This window comes from Cynocephalus volans, chromosome 1, assembly GCF_027409185.1.
Source record: "Cynocephalus volans isolate mCynVol1 chromosome 1, mCynVol1.pri, whole genome shotgun sequence".
Classification (NCBI taxonomy): Eukaryota; Metazoa; Chordata; class Mammalia; order Dermoptera; family Cynocephalidae; genus Cynocephalus; species Cynocephalus volans.
This window is the reverse complement of record NC_084460.1, coordinates 82,368,010-82,387,600: the sequence shown is the minus strand read 5'-3', so window position 1 is coordinate 82,387,600 and position 19,591 is coordinate 82,368,010.

Below are 19,591 nucleotides of genomic sequence, written 5' to 3'. Positions count from 1 at the left end.
TTGTTTTATGAATTGATATGATCTTCAAATATTTGTAGAAAGTAACACTTGTGAGTGTTTACAATATCTTGATATTCTTAACAGTATCTCAGATAAAAAACACAACTATTATGGCCATTTTATAAATATGCTACCTGACAAATTTATTCATTTATTTATATTTATTTAGTATAACGAGTATTTATTAAGTGTTCACAACAAGCAAGGTATTGACTTAGCTAGTATTGGCTGGGGATGCAGTGCGGGAGAATTAAGAATACAAGAGACAGGGGTAGTAACTGAGAGACTATGTCCTAAAGCTGGCCTAGGAGCGGAGGAACTTCACAGAGGGAGAAATATGGATGGGAATATAGATAAATTTATTGGGGAGAAAGTGGAAAAATTTGAGAGTTCTTACCTCATAATTTCTATTTCCTCTGAAATAGGAGGCAAGGTCATGTGCTGGAAAGAAGGGCAGGAGCAGATCAGGAGGCTCGAGAAACTTCAGTGCTTTTATGTTCTTGATGCTCAGGTGCACGCATTCTTCAGTGTGCGCATACAGAGAAGCACCCTTCTTCTTTCCAAATGCAAATAAAAACATTCTGAATCATTATCTAGAGAATCGTAACATGGGCATTTGGTGAGTCAGGAGAGAAGTTACCTTGTTCTAAATGTCTTGTCCAGGAGGAAGCTAGACATATAGACTAACTATTGACTTTGTTAGGAAAATATATACAATTAAGTCTGTTAAAACCACTAAACTATTAGAAATAGAATATATAACTTCCAAACTTATTGAAGAAAAAGAAAAGGAATTAGGAAAACTTGACAATCCAAAAAAAAAAAAAAAAAAGACAGAAAAAGGGAAAAAGAATTTCATACATAGGAAATACAAAATTTCAGAGATGAGTTATTAGATTCCTAATCACAGTTGGAAATAAATGTTTAAACTCACCTATTAAAAGAACTCTTAGTTTGGCTTTTAAAAAAATTCAGTTATATGTACTGTTTATAAGTTGTGTATCTCAAACAAAATAACATAGAAAAATCGCAAATAAAGGGATGGAAAAAAGACATACCAGGAAATTAGTAACCAAAAGAAAGCTGGCTTAGCAATACTAACACCAGATAAAAGTGGATGTTAAAAGTATTTCTGGGAACAAATGCTTTATACAGATAATGAAACTATTCACCAAGACATTATGACAGTCATGAATTTGTATGCCTGTAACAACACTTCCAGTGTTTTGTGGAAGACTGGAAGTTGGCTCATTCAATACTACTCAACTTTCTGTTTACAGTGATAAATACTACATTTCTCAGTTTCTCTTGCAGCTCGATTCTCTATGTGACCAAGCTCCTGCCAAGCACAGATTTAGAAGGTGAAAGCAAATGTCGTGAGGTGGTGGCCACGGGGTGCTTTTGGCGGCAGGAAGGGTGGAGGAGCTGCTTGGCTCTTCAGTGACAGTCATTGTAGGGTTCTCTAACCCTGGCTCTAGAGTTGGAGGGCTAAGTGGCAGGCAGTGGCTGGCTGTGGGGTTTCTGCAGGATGCTGGAGGTTTCTCGTGGCTGCGTTGCTAACAGTCTGAGTAATATCCAAATCTGATTCCCTAGCCTCCCTGAACTGTAAATTACATTGGACCCTGTAATAATCCCTTTGTGATTAAATTAGCTGGCGTGTATCACAATATGATGTGTATGTGCTGTGCTAGAGGTAAGCCCCAAACACTATAAACATATACAGATGGCCCCTGACTTAGGATGTTTCCATTTAAGAGTTTTTGACTTTACAATGGTGTGAAAGTGATACCCATTCAAAAAAAACTGTGCTTCAAATAAGCATACAACCACTCTGCTTTTCACTCTTAGTACAGAATTCAATAAATTACATGTGGTGTTCAGTATTTTATTATAAAATAGGCTTTATATTAGATGACTTTGCCCAGCTGTACGCTAATGTTAGTGTTCTGAGCATGTTTAAGGTAGGCTAGACTAAGCTATGATGTTTGGTAGGTTAGGTGTATTAATGCATTTTCGACTTACCATATTTTCAACTTACGATGGGTTTATTGGACCATAACCTCTTCATAACTCAAGGAGCATCTGTATGGGAGTCTAACGTGATTGGGGCCAAGTGTGGCATCCTTGTAGTCTTCCTAGAGCAGGTGACTGCTGCAATATGAGCTGAAGTTTGAGTTGGAATTAGCCAGGTGGAGACAGGAGGAGTAGGAATGTTTAGAGGAAGAAGGAACAGCATGTGCAAAGATGGAGTGCAGGAGATGCAGAACTCTGATCAGTTCAAAATGTCCCTAATGCAGGATGAGGAGTATGGAGTAATGAAAAAGGAGGCTATAGCAGTTTCAGGGGGAAATCATAAATGGCCTTGAATACCTATTTGTGGAATGTAACTTGCTTTTCGTCAGCTCAGCACTTGGGCTGCTCCTCCTCTGATCTTTAGCTCCCCTCTTCCCACACCAGTACACACACATTTCCTTTGGGGAGCTATGTCTTCTCCACTCCAATCAGGTGATTCTGTTGAGACTGTCAATCATGGTACCCATCCTCTCCAGGGCTCATGGTATACTATGGCGATTGGTCTAAGGTGGTCCTGGGAGTCAATCCAGATCTGCCAGCGTCCTTCCCGGGGATTCGTGGAATGTAGGACCAGCTCACAGAGTGGTAGATTCTGGTGGTCATTATTGCCTCACCCGCACCCTCAAGGAGAAAGCCTGTCTGTGCTGGAAGACAATTAGGTCAAGTAGAAAAGAGTAGCAGTGAGAGATAGAAGAGAAGATGGGGTGGGTAGGGGGAAAGAAAGGCAAAGAGAAGAGAGAGACAAAGAGAAACAGTTAGCAAGGACAGATCTCAGGACCCTGTAGTCCTTACGTCGTGCTGATGAAAGCCTGGCCAACATACCTATTTATAATCCAGGTGCCTGTGCAATTGTATGCATATTTTAGTAAACATTTCTCCTCCTCCTCCTCCTCCTTTTCCTCTTCTTTGTCTTCTTTTGTTCATTTTTGGTTATTGTATGATATTACTTTAAATTGAAATATCTTTGTTTATTTAACCATTAGGTTATTTCCAATATGTCAAACATTGTTGGTTGGGATGTGGACAGAAGGGAGTGAAGAAGGGTATGGTGGCACAGTGCATGCCAGCTGCAGGGGAAGGCATGAAGAAAGGAATGGAGACAAGAAAGTATGTAGCACATTTAAGGATTAATAAATAATCTGGTTTGGCTGGAGCTGAAGAATAGTGGAAACAGAAATTACTATAAAAATGGAGTCCGTGCCTTGTAGTGTACTAATGGTAGGGTAATTGAAAATGAGAAAAGGTCTGCAAATTTGTACTAATTGCTAAAAAATAAAAAAGTTGTCATGGACAAATTCATGGAGCAGCCACATGGAACTCCAGCACGCTGTTCTAAGAGCTACAAACTACAAGTGCTGGGAAAAGCTACCATCCCTACCATCACTTTTTGGGGGGCACTAGCTGGTATAGGGAACCGAACCCTTAGACCTTGGTGTTACAAGTCTACGCTCTAACCAACTGAGCTAACTGGCCAGCCCAACCTACAATCATCTTAATCAGTATTGTGAGGACCTGATATAAAAGCAACTACAGCAAATCAACTGAATGAACTAGAAGAAGATTTGGGAAAATGAAGAGCAGTTGACCAGGTGGAAGGACTAAATTTACACAACTGTCAGTTCTTGTAGATTTGGTTGCAGCATGGGTTGGGGGCTGCGTGTGAGGTGTTTCTTCCCTACTCCTCTGGTTTTCATTAGGAGAGATTTTCCTGGTCTTTTGTCCCCAGTTTTATAAGAATATAATCTGTCATAAAGAAGGCATTACAATCTATGAGGTAAAGCATAAGTTAGTAAGTGATTTGAAACAATTTGTTACACACTTTGGAAAGAAATCAGAGTAGATCCTGATCCTACAGTTCACACCATACCAAATCTGACATGGATTAAAGAGAATGTAACAAATCACATGGTAAAACACTAGAAGGAAAAATATGACTTTGTATTAGTTATCAGTGAGAGGAAGTAAACCCCTGGTGGGGTTAGGGGCCTTGGGCCCTAGCCCTGCCCCAGCACATCCAGGCCAGCAATCGAGCCAGTTAGTTGCCCAGGATCCTGAGAGATGGGGGCCCAAAATAGCCCCACCCCCACCCACAACCAGATTCTAGAAGATACCTTTTAACCACCACATATACTTCTTTGGGTATATTTGACTTATCTGTTTGTGTCTTTCACCAAATTTCAGCTTAGATTTTTCTAATTCATTTTTAAGACTTCTTTTTGCAATAAAGATATTTAATCTTTGTGTGTTAAAAAAAAAAAAATGAAGAGAAGAGAATAATGGTTACCAGAAGCTTGGAGGGGGGCAGGGGGGAAATAAGTGGTGAACTAATGGGTACAAACTATGCTGTCTACCCTAAGTGAATCATTGTGCAAGATATGCATGTATTGAAACAATACACTGTATCCCACAAAAATAAATACAAATAAAATTGAATTTATAAAAGAAAATAAAAGAGGGTTTGGGGGTACTTTCTAAGTTTAAAAGTGTTGGAAGAAATAAAAAGAAAAATTTAATGCACTTCACCACACAAACATTACAAATTTCTACAGGTGTTTTACCTCCCCGGTTAATAAATTATTGATAAACCTAAATACTTTTTGCATAAATATGAAAGACTACGGTTATTATATTAAATGCTCATGCAGATAAATTATAATCAGCAGAAATGCAATTTCTGAACATTTGCCCCAGGTTAAGTTCTGGCTGGATACTTTGCAAACATTTAGTTAAAAAAATGGACTTATAACTCCAGGTCACAGGTTCAGATCCCAGTACTGGCCAGCCATAAAACAAACAAACAAACACAAACAAAAAAACACATCCTCAGTTGACCTGGTAGAAACTGAGGATCAGAGGCATGTAAGGGTGTGCCTAGTCACTCACCTAATGGGGAACGTGGTGTTTTTGCCTGGGAGACAACTGTTCCTTCCCAGCCTCACCTCAGCCAGGTTCATAACCAAACCCTGTTTTCTTTCAGGTAGCCACTCCCCCACCCCCCATGGCCCTGCATTCAGGGGAGCCTGGCCCCATCCCCAGGCCAGAAGATGCGTCCTGAAAGGTCTCAGTGCGGAATGAAAGGTGTGGTTCCAGTGACTAGGTTTACGAATGGACATGTGGCTCTATTTGGGGCTTCCTCTTATGGGAGATAGTACTTTTCTTTATTATTTAGTCCTATTGGGCCTGGGAGTTCCATTGCTCACTACCAAAGGCCTCACAGAGCAAATGAATTGAAGAACCGACATTTGAACCCATAGAACACACATCCTGAATGGGAATATAACCAATTAAACACAAAGAAAGAAGGTTCAACCTCATAAGTAAGCAAAGAAAGGTAAATTAAGCAAGATTGAGACTCTTTTTTAAAACTATTATATGAGCGAAGATTTTTTTTTTTTAAATGGTAAGTACTGTCATATTTTGCTGGCATTTGAGAATGTAAACTATCACAGCTCTTTAGAAATGACAACAGCAGCTCTCATTTATTGAGTGCTTACTACATGATAAACACTATGAAAAGCAAGCAAACAGACTTAACACTTAACCCAAAGAAATGGATATCATTACCTTCAGTTTAAAGGTAGTGTTCAGAGAGACCAACTGACTGAGTTCTCTCACAGGTACAAAGGGTGGATCTCCGGGGTCCACCACTCTATAAGTGAACTGAAAATATGCCAAGGGCACTAGTAAAGAGGGACACCCCCTAAAAATTCAAGAAAAAATTGTTAAGAGAATTTGATTTTGATATTTGAAACTAAAAGCATTCATTAGAACACAGCATCAAGGGTTTGGTTCCCTGTACCAGCCAGCTGCCAAAAAAATACAAAAAAACCCCCCAAAAAACTAAAAAACTAAAAGCATTCAAGTAGTCATTTACAGGAAAACACAACATATTTTTAGCTGGGTGTTGTGTTTGTTTTGAGTTACCTATGCAAAGGAGTGGTGGTACCACAGACTCGTCATTGTTGAGGGCCTATAAGTGTCTCACTCCAGCCCTTGGAGCCAAGATTCAGCCTGATCTGTCTCAAAGCTTGTGCTCAAAACAGACCATGGGAACACAATGTGGAAAGCAATTTAGCAAATAAAATCAATAGCCTCAAAAACATTCCTATTTCTTAATCTATTAAATATTGTGACAAATTGTAAAAACCTTAAGAAAAAAACGTGTTAAAGTCAGAGTTCTTTACAATAGTAAAGAATGAGAAATTAATACGAGTGTTTAACCATAGGAATTTCGTTAATTAAATTATGTAGTGTAACTATTAAAAATAATCTTTATGAGGACTTCAAAATAAAGTAGGAAACTGATCATATTATTCAATGTTGAGTGGAAAAAAATAACATATAAAAGTATTTATGAAACATAGCCAGAACTGTGAAAAGAAAAATTTTAAGTGTGTAGAAAAAAGATGGAAGAGAAACACACTTAACAGAACTGGATCTTGATATAATGGGTTATTTGCTCCAATTTTTATATTTTCTGCAATGAGGATTTTCTGTAATGAGTAGTGCTTTTAGAGTAGAAGTAATCCTAAAAGTCTTTATTTTTAAAGGGCATATAGGTCTTGGAAGAGGTCTTTATTTAGACAGGAAAAATTATGGCGAGATGGAGAGGCTTCCACTTGGAGATGTTATAACTGTGATTCCTCAGTGTTGAAAGCAAAGGCTGGGAGAAAACACCCATGGCCAGCTTTTGCTCACAGTTCTCCAGTACCACCTGATGCCAAATACTTTCCCCCACTGTCGGATCAAGTGATTCACTACTTGCTCCAGGAAGCATAGTCATGGTAGATATACTCAAAATTTATATACTTGTGAAGCATCTGGGTAGGTTTTATGTGTTTCTGGATCACTAAACCCAGAAATATCCAGGTGGGGGCGGAACTCTCTGAAGCTCTAAGGAGCTAAATAGTAAAAGAAAATACTATAATGGAATAATATACAAAGCTCATTCCTATAATTTATTAAAATTCATTCCATCATTTTGGAAACTCTCCGACATCTCTGGCTATTCCTTCTATCTCCTTTGAGGCTCTTCACTCTGCACTTTTCCAAAAGGTACACACTCACCTGGTCTGTCCCTGGCCCTCTGCTCTTCTCTTTACACCCTCCCTGGACAACCTCATCTACTCTGTTCCTGGATGCTCTGTATAATTGATCACTCTCCAACAGCCCCTAAGAGCTGGTACTTGATGACTTACAAATAGGTTCAATGTTTCTAAAGTTAGCATTAGCCTTCATTTCTGAATAGGAGGTGACTCTTAGAAACGGTTATCAAGGAACAAACATATGAAACACTGTGTTTGATTACCTTTTTTACAGATCTGTCTGACAGCTGATGTTTCAGTCTTAAGATGCACGTACTGTCTCTTGCTTTCAATGTGCTTTCAATGATTTCCTCTGAAATCATTTCATCATAGTTTTAACAATTGTCAAGTCAATGTACTACTTCAAAAAATTCATTGAGAGATGCCACCTGTTGAAGAAGGCACTTGGCAGGTGCAGCTACCACATGGCTTCCCTGCTGGCTGTACCTCACTGAGGGACGGGGGGTGACCCCTGCTGAGTGGCATATCCACTCCCAGGAAGAATTCATGTATAAATGGATAATATGATAACCTTAAATTATCCTTTCTTAGCAAACTCAGCCTTTCTTTGTAAGTGGTTTAGATCACATTTGATTCTTACTGCTTTGCATTGTCTGAGATTCAAGGCATTTATGTTGTCATCCCATCAAAAGATCTGTAAAGAGCTCATCAGCCACTTCTTCCTCTTTCCCTCTTCAGAGTCACTCTTAACTGTAAGGCAGTTCTCTCTCAACTGCATAAGCTCCATTAAGTATTGTTGTATCCCACATCCCCTGCCCTTATTGTGCTTGTTCACTTATTAGCCAATCATTTAAGCTCAACCAATATTTCTGAGTGCCAACTATGTATGAAGAACTGTACTAGGCACTGAAGCAGGGAAGAACTGTGCAAGGAAATGGTAAAAGAATCTTGAAAAGTAACTCTGTCCCTTCCTCTGGTTCCAGGCCTGACGTGAGCTGTCAGCCACTCTTCTCAAATACAATCGCTTTGTGGCTAGAGCTCAGGGTCACAACCCATCAGGGGCTGGTGCTGGTTACTTTGTTCTTTTTGTTGTTGTTGCTCTTGATCTCAACCTTTATTGCAAATTTAACTTATCGGTACATACTTATGTGCAAAAAAACCTGAATTCAATATTAAACATTCCAAATGCTCCACAGCTATCCCATTTTAAAGTTTGAAATGTTCTTTCTTAGGTCAGATACTCCTTCCCCTCTCCCTTCCCATCTAGCAGCCTCCTCAGGCAGTAACATGAGTTAAATCCATATAATCCATTACTTTCACTAGACGACAATTGGCTTTCTGTGGAGCTAAGTAAAAAAGATTGAGACACCCCCAAGATCATGACTAGCCCACTGTTATCTGTTTCCTCTTTCACAGCAAGTTAGAAAGTTTGACGATCACTATTATTAGTCTTCATTATTAAATACTGACACTGATTTTAGCCTTTAAGCTATTTTTTTTTTTTTTTTTGCTCCAAGTTGCAAACAAAAGGGAGCAGACATTCTTCTGCATTCATTAAAAATAGCCTTATGTTTTCCTCCACAAATTTGCTACTTGGTGCCATGTGAAAACACCTCATAAATTTTAAGTACACAGGACCAGTGCCATCCATTCAAGAGCAGGGAGTGTCCACAGAGCAAAGACCAAGATCTGGAGTTGTGAACTCCACCCCCTCCCTATCACAGCAGCACTATCTGCAGCGTGAGGCTGGACCCCCTCGAAGTTCTCACCGCCTCTTTAGAACTTTCATGGACCTGCTTTCTGAATGCATACTCATTCCATATGCAAAGAGTTGGCAACATATGCACCCCAACAGCTTCTATGCATGCAAAATGTGCAGATGGGCAGAGGAAACTGAAGCTGGGGTTGATACTAAGACAAATTTTTAACCCTGGGAATTACTAAAAGCCATGTAGAAGTCCTATGGAAAGACAGCCTCTCTTAGAACTGGTAACTGGAACTTATTTTAGATTTCAGAAACCGTGGTTCAGTAAAAGTGGAAGAAAAACAGCTTTTAGAACTTTACTTTTTTTTTTTTCTTCAATGTTCCCTTTAAAAACAAACATCTAAGAGGTCACGTAATTTCAACCAGAAGTATCATTACCAAAATCAATCTTTTCCCCAAAGCACCCACCACATATGGACCACATTGCCCTTGGCTGATACAGTGCAAGAGAACTGAAGAACCGGCCTCCTTACATTAACTAACAGCAGCATGACTCTTTTTAGAGAGGGAAAGTAGGTAGAATTTGGGGTAAGTATTATACAATAAATTGTAATACCTTTGCAAATATTTTCTATGCCTATAGTGTTTATAAATACACAAGAGATCTTGCAACAGGTATGCCAAGGCTTTTTATTAAGATTATTTATTTCAGACTGGTTTATAGAATTAAAATGCTTAGATTTTCAGACCATATTTAGTCCTGAGAGCTTTCAGACTTATGGTCAGCATTTCTAAATGAAGATACATGGTTAACTGGATGGAGATTCAAGAGAGCGAGTCCAGGGTTAGGCCCATGTTACTTGGGCAATGGGATATAAATTCAAAAGGATATAATGAGGAAAGAAAATGTTTCCGTCTTGTCATTGAATTTGAGGGTACTATTGAGATATCTATATGGAGCTGTTCAGGAGGCAGCTGGATATAGGGGTGCCCAGGAAAGCTGTTTAGGCTCTTTGGGAGTCATTAGCATTTGGATAGCAATAAAAACCAAGGGAGTGGATGAGGTTGTCCTACTAAAGTGTGCAGAGAGAGAAGGATAAGGATGGAACCTGAGGAGAGGGACCCTAGGAAAAAAGAGGAGGGCTAGGAGCATAAGAAGAAAGTGAGGAGAGAGAAGCATGGGGGAGTCGAGAGAAGAGAGCTCTTCAAGAAGGACGGGATAGCCAAGAGAGTCAACGCTGTGTCAAATAGGGCAAGAGCTGGAAAGAAGGATTTATCAACAAGAAGTTCTTCCGTGACCTTGAAGCACTGGGGAGTGGTGGGAAGTAGAGGACACAGGATTCAGATGACATGGGTAGAGGCATGAATAAGGGGTGGGAAAAAGGAGGCAGCAAGTCAAATGTGACAATGAATGAGGACAGATGGGAGGAGCTGGAGGGATAATTAGGTTAGACCAGTGTTTCTTCATCCTGGCTGCACATTAGAATCACCTGTGGAGCTTTAAAACATTTTTTTGGCACCTGGACCCACCCCTGGCAGTTCTGACTCGATTGTTATGAGGTGCTGCCTGGGCACCATAAAATTTTTAAATGCTCCCCAGGTAATTCTAATGAACAGCCAGAGCTGGGAACAACTGGCATAGAAAAATAATTTCTGTTAGAGGTGGGAGTGAGTGGATCATGTCTAAATGCTGAAGAACAGAGCCACAGAGAAAGAGCTGCTGAAGATATATGAAGGCAGAGGTGATGGATGTTAATTGGGTGGGGCTCCCGGGATGGAGGTGAGGATGGAGTCAGCACAGATAGAGGAAGAGCCTTAGATATAAAGAGAAGCACCTCTTTTATTATGGCAGGAGAAAGGGGGGAGGGGTGCAAGTGGAGTCAGGGTTGAGGTTCTGCTGGCAGGAAGGCAGGAGGCAACTTTCTAGCGCATCCTATGTTCTCTGTGGATCAGTAAGAGAAAAGATGAAGGCCTGGTGCTGGTGCTGGTGGTGGCAGAATTAGCATTTGGAGGAGTGTGGAGAGGGCTTGTCAACATGGAGTGCCTGGTTTAGGTTAGCAACCTTGAACGTGTAGTGTCAGCAGTGTGTGAAGCTGATGGTTCTCAGCAGAAGGTTAAAACAAAACAATACCAAACAACAACAACAATGAAACAGCACTTCTTTTAAGCACGAAGTTTACATTCTTCATGTCAGGTGGTTAGGAGAATTCAAAGTTGAAAAAGTCAAGACCATGGGAAGCACTGGGCTGGGGGGCAGGGGATGGTTGCAAATTAACAATGAAAGCCCTTTAAGTAGTTACATTCTCTGAATACAAAACAAATGAACAAACAAAACCCTTTATTGGTATAAAAATTTATATCCATAATAAAGAGAGTATCAACAGCATTCTACATATTTTAAATGCGCAAGATGTAAGTATTCTATATTTTTGCCATATTTGCTTCCTAAAAACGTCACAGGATCTCCTTCCCCTGTGTTTGCAGTGAGATGTTTATAAATCCATAGGAAGACTGCTTTCCCACATTTGCTCTAGTCCAGTACTCACTGCCTTTCTGGTTTTATAACTGAGTAACTGGTATTTGTGTAGATGTAAACTGAACATTTTGAAATTGTGAATATAAGTATATTTAAATGAATCTGTGGATACTTGAATTTTCCATAAGACCACTCCAGGTTGGTGTCCAGTTTTGCAAGGAACTGAGGGGTTTCCCAGGATGCAAGAATTTGATTGCTAAAACCTAGAGAGTCCTAGGCAAACTGGGGGGGTTGGTCACTCTACCATTTTCTCCACCACAGCAATCCCTTACTCCCTTATGGGTGACAAAATGCTTGCTCTCACATCACCAGTGAGACTAACAGAAATAGGGGCCATGTCTGGCCTGTGTGCCAGGTTCATGATGGGAAGCCAACATGGTGAAAAGAGACACCAAGAATTCTTTGAAGAACACAATACTATTCAATTTCATTCTTCAACTCCATTTGACTTCTTACTGCAGGGTAGTGGCGCACTCACACACATTTAATTCCTCAAATCCCTGCCCACTTTTTCTACCACCACTGTTCCGTTGAGGCTGTTCTGGCATCTCTTGGCACTGAGACACCTTTTTTGCCTTGGGGCTACTACCCTAAGGTTTCTTGCCTTCCCAGACTATAGGCCCTCCACGTTTCTTTTCTCCTTTCATCCTCAGGTAGAATAAACTGAGTCAGGTACATACCTTAATTATCAGGCCCAAACATTTCCTGATGAAAGGACTTTAAACATCTCAAGATAAAAAGCGTGCTTTGCTCTTTAGGAGTGAAAAACACCTGAGGGCTTCTCCTGCCCTTTGACAATGGAGGCCAGGCTTTTATCAGGAAGAAACGCTTTCTTCATTCCATGATAGGCTTTGCTAAGAGCCTATTTAAAAGTTATCAACAGCTGAAAAGTCACATTCTTGGGAGAGAATAGAAAAACAGTTTGTACAATAAACTGAAGAAATAAGACTTTCGTCTGTATTAAATCCTTAATACATGTTTGTTGCTTCGATGAGTAAATGAAGACAAAGCAGATTTCTTTAATAATTGAGTCACTACAATTTAGCAAGTATGTATATTGCCACTAGGTGTAAAGCCCTGGATCAAAGCTATGGAGTATACAAGAACAAGTCAAGCGAGGCCTTAGCCCTAATAATGAGATATAATCAACTGACGGATGTGATAAGGTGAGAAAAGAAACTCACAGAGAAAAGACTAAAAGAAGGAACTTCAGGATACCTTTTCCACAATCACATGATGGATCAATCCAATCATAAAACAGAAAGGTATTAAGCATTTAGGTGTAGTACCAGAGAGGAAAAGAGTGTAGTGAATAAATTCTGCAGACCCTATGTAAAACAGAGTGAGTTCCTCTTTCCAAAGAATATAGTAGGTTCACATTTTGGTTACTTTTAAAAGTTTCATGTGGGCCAGCCTCTGTACAGAGTCACATTCAAAAGAAATGTGAATCTGTCTCTGGAAGCCTTGAAGATTAAGGCATGTCTTTGCTTTTGGTGTTGTAGAACTAGACTGGATACAGGGCACCTTATAGAAAGCATCCCAGAAATCCTCCGTGGCCGTAATTCTTTTCTCCAAAACTCCTCATTCATGGTGGTCCCTAAAAATCTCTTCTCCTTCCTCTGGTCCATGCAGTTGTCTCTCTTTCTCTCCTTCTTCACCCCCATGCCTCTTCCCCAGCTGTCCTTGACTACCAGGGCTCCTGCACCTACTTGCCCATTCTGCCAGGCTGTTCTAGGATGCTGGAGAGCTCTTTATTCATTTCCCACCCCCTGTTTCTCTTTGCTTCCCACAGGACAGAGTTTGTCGAGTACTCTGGGAAGTGTTCCCTCCCTCTGGCTGTCGCACGAAAAAAGACTGACACATTTCTGGTGAATAAAATTCTCCACTTTGTTCTACATGCATTTCTCGGTGGAGATCATTCTCTCTGGGGACAGTCTGGGTAGCTTGGTGGTGGGGGGATGTACGGAGATGGGACTCAACTTAGAGTAGAAGGAAAATGAGGGTGAGAGGTGAAGGGAGACTTATTTTTCCATGGGTCAATTCATGAGGGACAGCTGTGTAAATTAAAATGGGAACCCCCCCAAATTCGTCTATTAACAAGATTTAATCTTGTTGAACAGCACTTAAGCAAATCCTGTTTTTTTCCCATGAGTCCAGTGTTACAGGCTTCATGTTCAAGATAGTTCTTCTTGGCCTCCCACCATCCCCATGGGGCAGTAGAAATATAGGTATTTATTTCTTTATCTTTCTGTATTTTATCATGAACATCTGTTTATTTTACAATCATAAATGGATAAATATTATCCTAAAATAAATTTTAAAAAGTAATTCTTACCAGGGTAACTGATGTAACAGGAAGCTGCAAGCAATCTAAATGGTTAACAGTAGGGGAATGGTTAAATAAATTAAAGCATATTGATAGGGCCCACGGAGGGCCACACCTCCTGCTCCAGCTCCTGGCTGCTGAAGTGTACAATGCACCTGGCTACCCATGCCCTGGAATTACTCCTGGCCTGTCCTTGTCCCCTCTCATGACCCTGATGCCTGTGATGATGCAACCACTGACCTCTTACCTGTTTGGACGTGACTCTGCTGGCATTTCTTCCTTGTTTGGAGAACACTGCCCCTCCTGCCTTGCAGTTCAATAGAGCTGACCCTCCTACACCCAACTAGGTGTGGTTCCCAGACACCAGCTTTGCCAGTCAGATACTCTATTGTCCTCACCACAGTGATTGGTTCAGCATAGGCAGCCAGAATCCTCATTAGAATTTTCTTCAGGGGCTATCAGCAAAGATACTACCTCCTCCCCTGGGATCAAGTGCTGTAAAGATGATATAATCTGGAAAGCTGTATGACCAGCTTTCTTTCATGACAAATTTATATGGTCCATATTGGGAGAGAATGATGCCAACACAGATGAGAAGAGATGGGAGATGATGAACAAGAAAGTCCTAAGGATATAGTGTGAGCCTCTGGACTCAGCAGTGATGGAACTTCTTTTTATTTTCTCAGCTAATAAATTTCTCCCCTTCCTTCCTCTCTTCCTCCCTTCCTTCTTATCTCCATTTTAATTTTTTTTCTGCTGTTGATTTTTTCTTAAGTTTGTTTGGGAAGGAGTTCTGTTGCAACTGAAGGAGTTCTGACTCAGTTACCCTCCCCTGGATTTGGTCGACTGGGTTTTGGAATGAATCACTTGGTTTTTGTTTGCCAAGCAAGCCTGGACCCTGTTTCTAGAGAACCTCTTGACTTGCAGGGCATGGCTTAATACAGGCCTTTTTCCTCTGTTTCTGGACATTTTCTCTCCTTATTGGCTGGAAATTTCTTTCCTTCTTACCAGTAAGCAAGTAAGGTCAGATATATATTATTTAATGTTTTACAGTCACTAAAAATTATATTTTGACAGCATTTAAGTGACATGGGAAAATACTTGTAATATATGACCTTAATTATTTTAAGTATATAATAGCTAATCATTAGAAAAATACTAGAAGGAAATATATCAAAATATTAACAGTAGTTATGTCTAAGCAATAAGATTATGGGTGATTTATATATTGCATTCTCTGATTTTATAAATGGACATAATTATTTTGTGATTAGAAAATAAGAGTTATTAAAATAAATACACAAATTGTGGTACATATATCTAAAGAACAATTTTGTACTCATTAGAAAAGATGTTTCTAAGGCATTTTCAGTGACATTGAAAAATGCTCATAATAGATCAATTGGATAAGTAGTCAAAACTATGTCTAGAACAGATTACAGATGTGCAAATAGATGTATAAAAATGTATAAAAAGTCTGAAGAAATTGCTTCAAAATATTAACAGAAATTATCTCTGGGTTTGACTCATGGTTAATTTTTTTCTGCTTCTTTATGTGTGTTTGTGTTTTCCAACTTTCTGAATTAGAATTCTTCGTTTATAATCATAATTGTATTAGTCAGGATTATCCAGAGAAACAGAACCATTAGAATATACAACACACATTACTTAATTAATTACAGTTATACACCACATAACATTTCAGTCAGTGACAGACTACATATATGACAGTGGTCCCGTAAGAATATAATGGAGCTGGAGGTGTACAGTAGGCTATACAGTCTAGGTTTGTGTAAGAGCCCATGAGAGGTCAGTCAGTTTCTCTCTCTCTCTCTGTTTCACCAGTTTCTGCCATGTGAGACCACTGGGTCACTATTGCCACCACCAAGTCCTTCACCAGCTGTGTTCCCTGGACTTTGGACTTCCTTGCCTCTGAAACTGTAAGCAATAAATTTTGTTTTCTTATAAATCACCCAGTTCCAGGTATTTTGTTATAATCAACAGAAATGTACTGATACACTTTATATATTCCCTAATGTGCTTGCTGTAAAGCTCTGGCTATGTTTTCCTGTTTCCTTTCACTTTATTCTATTGCAGCTGAGGTATCAAGCAGTTTGAATATCACCTGAGCTTTTGTTGGTTAGGGAGCAAAATTGAGTTTAAGACTTACCTGAAAAAGTTATCTCCATTTTGCCAAAATTATTTCCAGTGCAGTAGTATTTTTTGAGGCCTCTGGAACCACCATGGTTTTACCCCTTGACCATTTCATATCCGCATGAGTGAGCAAACACACCCCAAGAAGTGGGGAGGGGATGTCCTCAGAGTAGGGGCTAGAGAAGGAGCTTTCAGAGAGGCAGGAGGAGAACCAGGGGCTCCTTCAGTTTCATTGAAGACGAGAGACGAGAAACTTTTTGATAGGATAAGATATTCAATGGAGCTAAATGCTGAAGACATTTAGGTAAAGAGGTTAAACAATGAGGAAAGAAGGTTGGAGTTGGCTATATCTGGAGCAGATTCAGGAGAGAGGCAGGAGTAGAATTCAGGTTGCAATGTGGCAAGGAATGAATGGGAAGTGAGTCTGAGCAGACTTTTTTGTTAGTGAAGGGCAGGTGGAAAATTTAAATATGTGACAGGGTTGAGAGAAAGTGTGCTTATGCACGTGTGTGTGAGTGTGTGTAGGACATGAGAAAGCTGTGTAGGCTTATCAATTGAGCAGGAGATAGCACATTAAGAGAGGAGAGGATGGCTTACTCTGTCCTAGGCACAGGGCTAGAGCCTCACATTGTTTTCATTTAACGCTTGCAGCAATCGTATGAGGAAAGTGAGGCTCAGAGAAGGTAAGTGATGTGCCCAAGATCATAGCTATTATTGTTGCAGATTAAACAGACAGATCTTCCTGAATCTGAAGAACTATAAGCTTTATGCATGGAAAAGAGTGAAAAGAGGAAAAAATTTTAGTATAGAAAGATCCTAGAGGGGGAAATTGGAAATAAAATTTAAAATGTAGGTTAATAAGACAGAGGGAAATATCTTCCCCAGAGGCAAAGAAAGATGGAATCAGAAAATACTGTAAAAGGGATTAGAACTTAATTTTGGCTCGTTTCCTGTATAAAAATAGTCTAGGCAGCAGGCATGGGTGTCCACCGAGGTTCCTAGAAGATGACTGATGATTCCATTGATCCTCCAATGACAGAAGCACATCTCCTCTTTTCATCTCCTTATTGTGCCTGGTTTTGATTATCCCCAAATGCTTCGTAGAATGATTTGCAAATCATATACTGGGCCCATTCTTGACTGTGAACTTGTATACACTGTCCCTTTTACCTGGAATTCCCTTCCTCATCTATTTGTCAATATGGAGATGGACACTACTAGTTAGTGAATCAAGTGAAATAAATAATGAGATTAAATAAATCTTCCCCCAAATTTTGGTCTTAAGATTTTTACTTAATAGGCTGTTGTTAGATAACATTGACTGGGGTGTGTGAAATAGAAGAATTTTAAAATAAAGAGTCCTAAAATATGAGCAACAAATTACAACTGGCTTTTGTATCACCTAACGCATTACAGTTGAAATTCCTGACCTACTTTATCTTAGATTCTGTTGCCATAGTGCTTGGGTTAAATGTGTAACAAAAGAAAATTGATTTCCAGTGTAAATCTTAATTTTTATTGTGCCCTGCAGTGCTGTATGAATGATGCATGTGTGATAACTCTCACATTTAGAAGATTCCAGGGAGAGTTTTGAGATTTAAAGTATTATGGCCTCTATCAGTGGTTATTAAGATAATATATTTTCTGTAGATATGTATCATTTTCTTAAAGAAGTAAGTGACTTTATGATATCCTTAGGCACAAAGGAAACAGACTTTTCTGACTGCTTTAGAAGCAGTCCCCAATTTATGAGGGTCACATCAGTATTTTCTAAAAAGAAAAACAATATTTATCTTGAGAAGTATGAGCTTCAGGCTCAAAGACAAATGCTTGTGCCCCAAATGTTTTAATGCCTCATTTGGTTTAAAAATCAATTCCACAGCAAAGTGCACATTTAGAATTCTCATGTTCTTATCTTTATAAAAAATAACCCAGCTGGCAAATATCTCCTGTCAGTGGGGGTTATGTGTGCGGGATGGTGGGTAGGTTGGAGAGTGGGCCTGACCAAGACTAAGGGCCAACATTCTCCAGCATTCTCTGCAAAAGAAATGGTAAGGCTTTTTTCATTAGACCTTAAAATTTTTTTTCCTAAATTATATGCATTTAAATCTCCTTAAACCTGGGAGTTTATGGGGCAGATTAAACCCCAACCATGTTGTTTTTGCCCTACATAATAGTTGCTGTTTATTCTCTCTGTATATCTAATCTAGCTCAGGTTGAGTGCCTTTTAGAAAGGTGAGGTTTTTGCTTATATTTACCCCACCACCATCTCATGTCCTATACCTGGCACAATTCACTCACTGAGGCTACTTGCCTGGACCTTGTGATCATTTGATCTTGTTACCTTTGCCTTAAACATTTTGAGAGAGGCAATATATAAATTGATAAATTATGTTGAGCACAGTTATTCATCTATCTGTTCATTTGTATGTAGAAGCTGTTTATGTTATTTTTTTCAAATCTGTTTTGTTTTCATTTTTAAGATGAGTGTTTTGCTTTATTGCAGGTAATGGGGGTCTCCTTCAGGCCTAAAGAGAGAAATGAAGAAGCCCTGAGGCCCTTAGAGTCTCTCTCTAATTTCCCATTTTCTAACTTATGGCTGCTGGGGAGTTATGGTATGTGCTTTCCACCCCTTCTCAGTTTGCTTCTTGGTTTCTGTACACCTCTTAACTCTCTTTCGAGGGTTTTATGTTCAAACTCCCTGAGACAGAAAATGCAGTATGGCGAGCTCAGGCCTGCTCACGGAGCTTGCCTATGGGTTAGGTGCAGGATCCTGTCAGTCCAAGGATGAACTGGCCAGAGTTGCAGTGGGACGTGACTCTGCATGGAAACTGGTGCATAAGACACTGCCCTTGGCTGCTTGCTCAAAATAGGGCTTTCAGGGGCAGACACTTAGAATCAGAGACTCCACTGGTACAGAGGGGAACACAATTCATTTGTGGTTAAGAATATACATCTTGGAGTTTTATTGCTTGACTCCACCACTTATTGTGGGTCCAAAGTGAGTTACTTCACTAATCTGAGACTTGGTTTCTTCATCTGACAAATGGGGATAATAATAACACATACCTCTCAGGGTTGCTGTACTTAATGACATGATACATGTAAAGGGTCTACCACAGAGCTGGACATACAGGGACTCAATAAATGTTGGTTATTGTAATCATGATAATCATGATTATTATCTGGATACCCTCAAGGGTCTAGCACAGTACCTTTCAGGTAGTAAGTAGCGTCTCAATAAATATTTTCTGAATGAACGTGTGAACTAATAAATTAATTGTACATCAGTGCCTGAACTATGTAGTTTGGCTGAATAAATCATCTCAAAGGTGATACCTTAAAACATCAAACTAGAGACTGATATAAATGTTCTATCTCTTCTTTCAAAATTATTTCCAAAATTATATTTGCATTTTAAATTGGCTTTAAAAACAGAGGAGTTGGTTTTTTTTCTCCCCAGAACCGACCTGGATAATCAATTTTTTTTCTTCATAAGGTCCCAGTGAAAAGTTAACAGTGGCTTCCTTATTGACTATGCAACTTGCAGTGGCTGCCACAGAAAGGTATATTAATTTTTAAATTGCCAGATTTTCTTTCACAAAGCCAAAGCCATCAGCAACAGATGAGAGAAATCTGTTATCCATATCCCTGACAGCAATACATATTATTACTTAAATTTTTTTCTCCCAGTCTGATAAGTGTAACTTAATATAATGGAAATGTTAAGCCCGAAATCCAAAGATTAGAAC